General features: G+C 43.6%; 1 pseudogene; it reads left to right on the top strand.

Annotated features, from left to right (window-relative positions):
• The first annotated feature begins 5,758 nt into the window (after positions 1-5,758).
• Positions 5,759-5,876, top strand: LOC126189793 (5S ribosomal RNA; annotated as a pseudogene).
• Positions 5,877-10,549: the final 4,673 nt, after the last annotated feature.

The raw sequence follows: 10,549 nt of genomic DNA, 5'->3' as shown, positions 1-10,549 counted from the left end.
TAAACTTTTTGGGCAGCAGTTGGATATGAGAAAGGAACTGATTTAGTGGTAGTTGAAAGAAGGTTGAATGCTAACCCAGCTACAACCTGTCATGCTCCATCATGATAACAGAATAATGCAAGACAGAAAGCTGTCGCTTGCAACACATACGTCCTCAGGAGTCTACGGTTCCTTGACTCGACTGCCTCGTCTCTAAATTTATCACCCACAGAGTATCTCTTGGATGCAATGGAAAACTTACACCACCTTACTAGACCCAAGCCAACAGTGTATTGAACTGATGTAGCAAGTGTTTGAGACATAGCAAAAATTTCCTTAGTACTAATTTAACTGAGGAACATCAGGTCCGAAAGGAATGATATACGCCTCACGCGATGAACATTTATTGCCACAAGATTCGATACATAACGGATTTTCCACTTCCGTCATTTGCTCGCTATCTGATAACTATATCTTATTTTACGTACGTGTATCAACCATATGCAAAGCAATATTGTGTCATGGAGGAAACAATATTACCAGCTCTGAATCAAGTCACTACTAGCAAGACGCTACAAGTATATCATTAAACATTAAATATTTCAGCGCAACCGGAGATATAACAAAACTTTTTGGAAACCATAAAGTAAATCCTCTGAAATGAGTATGATGAACGAAGGATAATATAGATTTTTAGTCTTGTGAATAGTGCAGAGATAAAGGTTGATGGACCTGACCAACAACTAGCGATTTTTAGTCAGAATAATTACACTTACGTTAAACTGTTTATTTTCATTTCACTCTTATGAGAAACCGTTTATTTTCACGTCATTTCGATGAGGTCTGAAAAATGGTAACTGCTTTCAAAAAATAATATATTTTCATGGAGAAGATACATCTGCATGCAGACGATTTAAATAACACGTATTAATTTACGCTTACGTAATGCTTAACCTGTTCTTAAAATTGTTAATTGACACGCATGTGCGCGCGCACACACAACATTCAAAAAGAGAGTGAGAGAATTATCAGAAAATTATTACATGGTCTAAAAGAAGTTATCAACGAAAATGAAATTCAATTAGTCTTTCAACTTACTCATACTGTCATTACCGCTAATTCACAACTGAGGCGGTCGAACATTTTTACGACCATAATTTGCCTTTTTCAGTACCGAAGAATAACAAATTGCGAATAGGACAGTTAATGTTTACTTCACCTCTACAATTTGTCTGCATTGTTCTTAACGATATGTCACGTGAAAGAAGCAAATGTATTGTCTGTCTAGGAGAATAAATAATAGTTTCCAGGAAGCTCGAAGATGTGTGCAACTTACACTACTGGCCATGAAAATTGATACACCACGAAGATGACGTGCTACAGACTCGAAATTTAACCGACAGCAAGAATGTGATATTCAAATGATTATCTTTTCTGAGCATCCACACAAGGTTGGCGCCGGTGGCAACACCTACAACGTGCTGGCATGAGGAAATTTTCCAATCGATTTCTCATACACTAACAGCAGCTGACCGGCGTTGCCTGGTGAATCGTTATTGTGATGGCTCGTGTAAGGAGGAGAAATACTAACCATCACGTTTCCGACTTTTATAAAGGTCGGACTGTAGCCTATCGTGATTGCGGTTTATCGTATCGCAACATTGCTGCTCGCCTTGGTCGAGATCCAATGTCTGTTAGCAGAATATAGAATCGGTGGGCTCAGGAGGGTAATACGGAACGCCGCGCTGGATCCCAACGGCCTGGTATCACTAGCAGTCGAGATGACAGGCATCTTATCCGCATGGCTGTAACGGATCGTGCAGCCACGTCTGGATCCCTGAGTCAACAGATGGGGGCGTTTGCAAGACAACAACCATCTGCACGAACAGTTCGACGACGTTTGCAGCAGCACGGACTATCAGCTCGGAGACCATGGCTGCGGCTACCCTTGACGGTGCATCACAGACAGGAGCGCCTGCGATGGTGTACTCAACGACGAACCTGGGTGCACGAATGGCAAAACGTCATTTTTTCGGATGAATCCAGATTCTATTTACAGAATCATGGTTGTCGCATCCGTGTTTGGCGACATCGCGATGAACGCACATTGGAAGCGTGTATTCGTCATCGCCATACTGGCGTATCACCCGGCGTGATGGTATGGGGTGCCATTGGTCACACGTCTCGGTCACCTCTTGTTCCGATTGACGGCACTTTGAACAGTGGACGTTACATTTCAGACGTGTTACGACCCGTGGCTCTACCCTTCATTCGATCCCTGCGAAACCGTACATTTCAGCAGGATAATGTACGACGGCATGTTGCAGGTCCTGTACAGGTCTTTCTGGATACAGAAAAAGTTCGACTGCTGCCCTGGTCAGCACATTCTCCAGATCTCTCACCACTTGGAAATGTCTGGTCAATGGTGGCCGAGCAACTGGCTCGTCACAATACGCCAGTCACTACTCTTGATGAACTGTGGTATCGTGTTGAAGCTACAAGGGCAGCTGTACCTGTACACGTCCAGGATCTATGCACCCAACTTGCGTGAAAATGAAATCACATTTTAGTTCTAGTATAATATATTTCTCCAATGAATACCCGTTTATCATCAGCATTTCTTCTTGGTGTAGCATTTTTAATGGCCAGTAGTGTATATACTGTAAATTTTTGTACTATGGGTATTGTATACATGAATATAGAATATATCATCACTATAAGTCTGTGTAAACTACACGAATAAAAATTTTCTATAGTACGTAACATCCCGGCATTTGAGACACATAAATTAATAATTATACGAAGAACAGAAGTTGATGAGAGGTATCGTGGGAGAAGGTGTATAGAATGTGAGACCCTGTTTAAGTTCATTTATAGATGCAGATGCAGAAACTTAACTAAGTTTCACAGTTTACCTTGTCCCTGTTTTTTAAATTACGGCTGGAGGGCCCTGAATGAATTGTTGTTTGTTAATTAATAATCCATTTGCAGTTAAACAGACAGTTATTCCACAGAACATTTATCTGTTATTTCTGTCTCCGCGTATTTGTTATCCTTTGTTTTCATGGAGTCATCGTCAACACAACAGAATTATTTATAACTAAATTGGAATCCATTGGTGCATAGACCGCTGAATATTCATATGTAAAGAACGACAGCAGACAGTCGCAGAAGCTGTAGTTTATTGCAGATCTGTAAGATGGACGTCATCGATGGATTATCAGAGAAGTTATATAGTCATAACTATATCAGAGCATAAACATCTGACAATTGAAGCTATCTTTAATTGGCAGAACCAAACTGAAGCCGTTATTACTATGTTAAAGTGTAAATCTAGGCCTGCAATAAATTACAGATTCTACGACTGACTCCTATAGTTCTTTGCGTTAGGATTATTCATTTCACGAGTTTCCCTGTATGCATAGCAGCTGCACTGTTTTCTTGGTTTATTACTCAACAACCAGTTCTGCGCAATATCCGCCATCTTCAGACAATCCAGAACGTCTTCAGCAGGGAATCTTCCATTACTACACCTTCTGCATGTCATCCAGGAGACGTATTGTATGGGAAGGTATTGTGTAGTGCTCAGCTGATCAAGGTTTATGTAGCTTGAAAGTGGTCCAGTACGCTCCGAAATCGGTTGTTGAGTAGTCAATAAAAGCCAGTGCAGTTGGTGTACACATAAGAAAGTTCCTGAAATATCTCACAGCTGACAACAACCGCTTTCACAAAGTAGGCACGGAAAAAAATTGCAGCACCATGAAGGAGTTGTGCGACTGGAAAGGAAGTGGGTTCAAATGGCTCTGAGCACTATGGGATTTAACATCTATGGTCATCAGTCCCATAGAACTTAGAACTACTTAAACCTAACTAACCTAAGGACGTCACACAACACCCAGCCATCACGAGGCAGAGAAAATCCCTGACCCCGATGGGAATCGAACCCGGGAACCCGGGCGTGGGAAGCGAGAACGCTACCGCACGACCACGAGATGCGGGCAGGAAGTGGGCAGACGTGTTTCTACATCTGAAAGATCATATCTACTGAGATTTCACGCCAGTCACATAAGTATTCAAATAGGGTAAGCTTTAAATATTCGCTGCAACTGTCGTAAGCGTTAGTTACATTTGAGATTGGACCTGATGAGTTGATGTCAGTCAAGAACGCATTTAAGCTGACAAAGACGCCATTAACAACACGTTACTGAGTCTGACAGCGGTCGTGCAATAGGCCTACGAGAAGCTGGATGTTCGTTCTGCGATACTGCACAAAGACTTAGCAAGAATGTACGCACGGTACATGATTGTTGGCAGCAGTGGTCACGGGAACGTGATTCGGACAGCCACGTTGCACTACCGAGAGGGAAGACCATCGCGTTCGGCGTCTTGCTCTGGCCCATCGTAGCTGCAATCTTGCCTCGAGCCAGACGCCCTGTAACGTGTTTTCCACTGACCCCAACACACAGCTATTTGTGACCTCAGTTGCGTCAAGCGGGAAGTCATTGGAGGGCAGAGTGAAGGTCTGTCCTGTTTTCTGACGAAAGCTGATTCTGCCGTTTGCCAGTGACAGCCGCGTGTTGGTTAGAAGGAGACCAGCTGACTAATCACTTAAGGGGCTCCGGAACGCCCTATACTTGCAATGTTAAAATAACGCTTATAAATTACATCTTTAATCACAAAGTATTTGAGGTAGGAAGTTGAACTTTTTACAGATTATTTATTGGAATATGGGCTACAACGTAACACAGGGATTTTACAAAATTTTAGTTCAGTTATTAAAGATGATTTTTTTTCAATTGTAATGAAAATTCACAACATTTTTTTTTGCAATTTTTTATTTATATATTCAAAAATATACAGTTTTTTGGAAAAAAGCTGTGTTAAATTATGCATAAGGTACTGTGTAACATTTACTGAAAGTTTGAAACAAATATGTGTGGAAGATCCTTAGAAAAGATGTAATAAGTATGAGAAAATAAAAGTTTTGGGAATCGAGCGACAAAGATTGGATTAACTTTTTAGTGCATTCCAGGTCCATAGGATGGATTATCTTCATCCTCTGCAAACTCCTCCTCCAGCTTCCTCTTGTTCCTCCTCCTGTTTACTCTTGCTTGTATTTCTAGACTCTTTACAGCCCTGTCTGCAGCCCGAAGGCGTTCCTTGACTAAAGCAAGCAACGCTCGTACCATGTTAGAACCTATCTTCATTCCCATATCTCTAAATACCTTGCACCTTACAATGTTGCCATCCTTCAGAGGATTTCTAATAACTTTACTTTTACTCATTATTATACTTCAACAAAACAGAGACTCAAGAAACAGAATTAATTACGAATATTTTCGAGATAACGACACAGTAAATAAACATGAAACAATCGACAATCACACCAGCGATATATATTGAACCATCACAGGTTAGCCACAACACATACTTTATCTCACATCACTAAAATGTACCTGATGAACACGGACGTTAAAAATAACACCATTTGACAGCAGTTTAACAGCGCCACAGTGGGTCACGCCCATGTAGAACACATTTCAAAAAAAAATTAAAAATAGTTGTAGTCTTCGGAATTGAATTAATTATATATCTATTAAAAGGTAATAGTCTGCAGATTCAGAAAACGCAAAAAAGTAAAAATTGAATTTTTCATGATTTTTGAGCCTTTCCGGAGCCCCATAAGTATGTTGCCTAGACAAAGGTATTCCAGAACTTTCATAACTCTACATTCATTAGTTTTTGATGTTACGATTTTTTCGGCAGTGTATTTATGATTGCCAACGGCCTTGTCGCAGTGGTAACACCGGTTCCCGTCAGATCACCGCAGTTAAGCGCTGTCGGGCTGGGCTAGCATTTGGATGGGTGACCACCCGGTCTGCCGAGTGCTGTTGGGAAGCGGGGTGCACTCAGCCCTTGTGAGGCAAACTGAGGAGCTACTTGAAACTTCCTGGCAGATTAAAACTGTGTGCCCGACCGAGACTCGAACTCGGGACCTTTGCCTTTCGCGGGCAAGTGCTCTACCATCTGAGCTACCGAAGCACGACTCACGCCCGGTACTCACAGCTTTACTTCTGCCAGTACCTCGTCTCCTACCTTACAAACTTTACAGAAGCTCTTCTCCGAACCTTGCAGAACTATTCTGGAAACATCCCCCAGGCTGTGGCTAAGCCATGTCTCCGCAATATCCAATCTTTCAGGAGTGCTAGTTCTGCAAGGTTCGCAGGAGAGCTTCTGTAAAGTTTGGAAGGTAGGAGACGAGGTACTGGCAGAAGTAAAGCTGTGAGTACCGGGCGTGAGTCGTGCTTCGGTAGCTCAGATGGTAGAGCACTTGCCCGCGAAAGGCAAAGGTCCCGAGTTCGAGTCTCGGTCGGGCACACAGTTTTAATCTGCCAGGAAGTTTCATATCAGCGCACACTCCGCTACAGAGTGAAAATCTCATTCTGGAAACATCCCCCAGGCTGTGGCTAAGCCATGTCTCCGCAATATCCTTTCTTTCAGGAGTGCTAGTTCTGCAAGGCTCGCAGGAGAGCTTCTGTAAAGTTTGGAAGGTAGGAGACGAGGTACTTCGGTAGCTCAGATGGTAGAGCACTTACCCGCGAAAGGCAAAGGTCCAGAGTTCGAGTCTCGGTCGGGCACACAGTTTTAATCTGCCAGGAAGTTTCATATCTGCGCACACTCCGCTGCAGAGTGAAAATCTCATTCTGAGGAGCTACTTGATTTAAAAGTAACGGCTCGGTCTCGGACACTGACATACGGCCGGGAGAGCGGTGTGGTGACCACATGCCCCTCTGTATCCGCATCCAGTGTCGCCTATGAGCTGAGGATGACACGGCGGCCGGTCGGTACCGTTGGGCCTTCATCGCCTGTTCGGGAGGAGTTTAGTTCAGTTTAGTATTTATGATTTCCTGCAAAGTGACAAGAAGAGATTTGTCCGTTGTGAGATCTGCAGTAGAGTCAGCGTCGAATCCTGTGGCAACCCAGTAACGATTTTTTTCCTCTGTCAGCACATGATTCGTTATCCATGGTGTACTAACCGACAGAGACCGATAGCCAGCGGAGGAACAAAAAGTGATCTCCGGCAGAATGGGAAGGCGGGCGGAAGCTAGCGACGCGTTAGCTGCTCAGCGGTGAAAAATTTGTGGAACAGCGCCAAAGTTATCTGCCGGAGCGTAGATGTCGGCCAAATGAATTCTGCCTGCGCGCGATGGCTGCGGCGCGACGGTGGCCGCGGCCGCCGATATTAATTGAAAAACAGAAAACGTTGGGCGCTGGACTGCACGCGACAGGGACGCTACGCAAAAGGAAGGAAGCAAAAAAAGGGGATAGGGGGAGAGAGAGAGAGAGAGAGAGAGGGGGGGGGGAGGGAGAGGGAGAGGGAGAGAGACGAGGAGAGCAAGAGGGAATGAGTCAGTGCGGCCCCCTGGGGACACGGAAGGCTGGCTTAGCTTCGGCTGTAACGGAAGGAAAGGAACGAGCAAAAGAAAAACAAAAAACTGAAACAGACCACCGGCGCACCGGAAAAATGCACCACTGCGACTAGCTTCTCTAACGCTGTTTGCCCTAGGCAGCACTAGGAGCCTCCTATCTCGACGTGGCACTTGATACTTGCACTGGGAGTCGTGCCATGGAGCAGTTCAAATGTCCAAATAAAACAAAACAAAGAAGAAAAATGTGAACTACCAAACGTGATAAGATAGATCTTACCTACATCTACATCTACATCTACATACTCCGCAATCCACCATACGGTGCGTGGCGGAGGGTACCTCATACCACAACTAGCATCTTCTCTCCCTGTTCCACTCCCAAACAGCACGAGGGAAAAATGTTTGCCTATTTGCCTCTGTACGAGCCCTAATCTCTCTTATCTTATCTTTGTGGTCTTTCCGCGAAATGTAGGTTGGCGGCAGTAAAATTGTACTGCAGTCAGCCTCAAATTCTGGTTCTCTAAATTCCCTCAGTTGCGATTCACGATAAGGAAGCCTACTTTGCTCTAGAGACTCCCACCCGAGTTCCTGAAGCATTTCCGTAACACTCGCGTGATGATCAAACCTACCAGTAACACATCTAGCAGCCCGCCTCTGAATTGCTTCTCTGTCCTCCCACAATTCGACTTGATATGGATCCCAAACGCTCGAGCAGTACTCAAAAATCGGTGGTATTAGTGTATTAGTGTTTTATAAGCGGTCTCCTTTACAGCTGAACCACATCTTCCCAAATTCTACCAATGAACCGAAGACGACTATCAGCTTTCCCCACAACTGCCATTACATGCTTTTCCCACTTCATATCGCTCTGCAATGTTAATATCGCCTCATTCATTTCATAAAATGTTTCTGTAACTCTTGCACAAGCAGCAAAAGTCAGCTCACATAGCCCGTCGTAGAATTTTGAAACGCCATCCACGCTGGTGCACTGTGACCGTAATGGAGGTCAAATATCTCCTCTGCAGAAATCCGCAGCCAACGATAGTATGAAACACAACTACCTCTATTCGTCCACTGCACCCGTTTGATACCGTCGTTCTCTTTATTGACTTCCAGAATGCGTTCGATACACGTTCGCACATCGCCTAATCACCAGAATAGTCGCACTCGGGACCAGCAGGAAAACGCCACTACTGGAGCACGGAAAAGCGAGTATGTTCCCGTGTAAGAGACTCTGACCGAAAAGTGGGTTACCAGCTGCTTCATACTACCTTCCTTTAAAATTTTTCACAAAAATGTTGCGTTGCTAACATATTCGAGCCCTTTGTAACATAAAACTCGCATCCCACAACCTCTACTAGTTGTTACTCGGTAACACCCACTGGTCTACGGCTGTAAGTAATTCATACCCAACCACTCCTACTTCCCCATTCTCACTCTCTCATTCAGCCTGAATCTCTTTCGTTATCTCTTTGTATATCGCTGTCACTGTTTCCTGTCTGATACCCACAGTCTCCTTCGTTCTGTCCTATTAATAACGTCTCCTCTCGTTGACACTTCCTCGTTCTTGCTCTCTCTTACTGCTACTAATTCGTTCATTCCTTCCCATGTCTGCTGTTTCTTCTCACTGTCATGCTCTCTGTCCTGTTGTCAAAGACTCTGTCTCTAACAATCACTGGCTCTCACCAACTCTCAATTTCTCCTTCTGTTTATTTCATCTCTCACTGGCACTGTCCCCTTCACGGTTTCCTAGCACTGGCAACTATGTTTCACTGCCATCGTGTGCCTGTCTTTCTCTCATACTGTCACTTTCTCCTCCACTCTATCTATATCACATCCAGTCTCCCATCTCCGAATATTTATTACTTTTAAACTTCTTTATTACGTTCCCACTGTCACTGTCTCCTTCCCTCAAATCATAAAAAATGGAGAATATGTTCACATGCCAAAATGATTAGGAAAATATTTAAAGATGCTAAGGAGGGTAGAATATGGCAGTCAGAGTCTTTTAAACAAGGTGCCTTTCTTGTGCTCCGATAAGAGAATTTTGCTGCTGGTCTCCTTCTTTTTCCTGTTGCTGTAGGGCACGTCGCATGAAAGAGCTGCATGGGTCAATAAAGTTTTGATACCTCACTTATGTGAACTTGAGATAATACAAAACTAATTTTACACCTGAGACAGGATTTTATGTGGACAAAAATTTTGCATGTTACAACATGGGATACCTAGAAACCTTCTGATGATAACGGAGACTCTTTACAACACATTTCTCCGTGTTATGTCACTTTATAAACTACAGTTTCTCCTCACACCGGATTTTATGTGTGTATTTTACTTGCACAAGTAGCGTAATTTTGAACGCCTGTATCTCGAAAACGGTAACGATATCAATATATTTTCAAGGGTGTTCGAAATCGGGATGGTAGGACTGTATCGTAAAGATTCAAGCCGTTTGTTGTGCACAGCCGCCCTGAAATCTTTGGCTCCGGTTTGATATCAAAAACCGTGATTTTTTGGTTTGTTCCTCGATAAAGGATAAATATTTTTGAAAACGAGGCTGACGGAGAAAATATGGTGAGAAACACTGTTTCTGGGATTGTTCGGAAACCGCCAGCGAACTATATGGTGCTTCAACATACCCTTCACGCTCACCGTAGACCACTTCTAATGCAGGAAGAACTAACCGACGTTCTCCATTTTCCTAAGCCGGGAAATCGTGTAATATTCAATCTTTGACCCTGTACTGTACGCTAATTACCATAAGATGATCCTTCTGTTGGTTATACAAGTTGTCCTTAGCCCAAGGGCTATCCCGAACACTTGATCCTACCTTTCTATCCCCAACAGAACCCAAGTTATGAGCCCCGGAGAAATCCAGTTCTTTTACACATGCATACCGATATCAGAGCAGCCCTGTGATTGGACTGAAGAGTGCTTAGTAAAGAGAACACAGCAAGTCGTTATTAACGGAGAGATATTCTCAAAAGTATAAGAAACATGAAACATATCCAGAGAGAAATTTCTAGGACCAATTCTTTCCACAATATACATAAATGACCTAGTGGATAACGTCGGAGGCTCCATAAAGTTGTCTGCGGATGATGCTGTTGTTTATAGAATGTCCCTGGAGGAATGGTCAG

Source organism: Schistocerca cancellata, chromosome 5 (genome assembly GCF_023864275.1).
Source record: "Schistocerca cancellata isolate TAMUIC-IGC-003103 chromosome 5, iqSchCanc2.1, whole genome shotgun sequence".
Taxonomy (NCBI): domain Eukaryota; kingdom Metazoa; phylum Arthropoda; class Insecta; order Orthoptera; family Acrididae; genus Schistocerca; species Schistocerca cancellata.
Note: the sequence above shows the minus strand (reverse complement) of the source record. Positions and strands in the feature narration are given on the sequence as shown.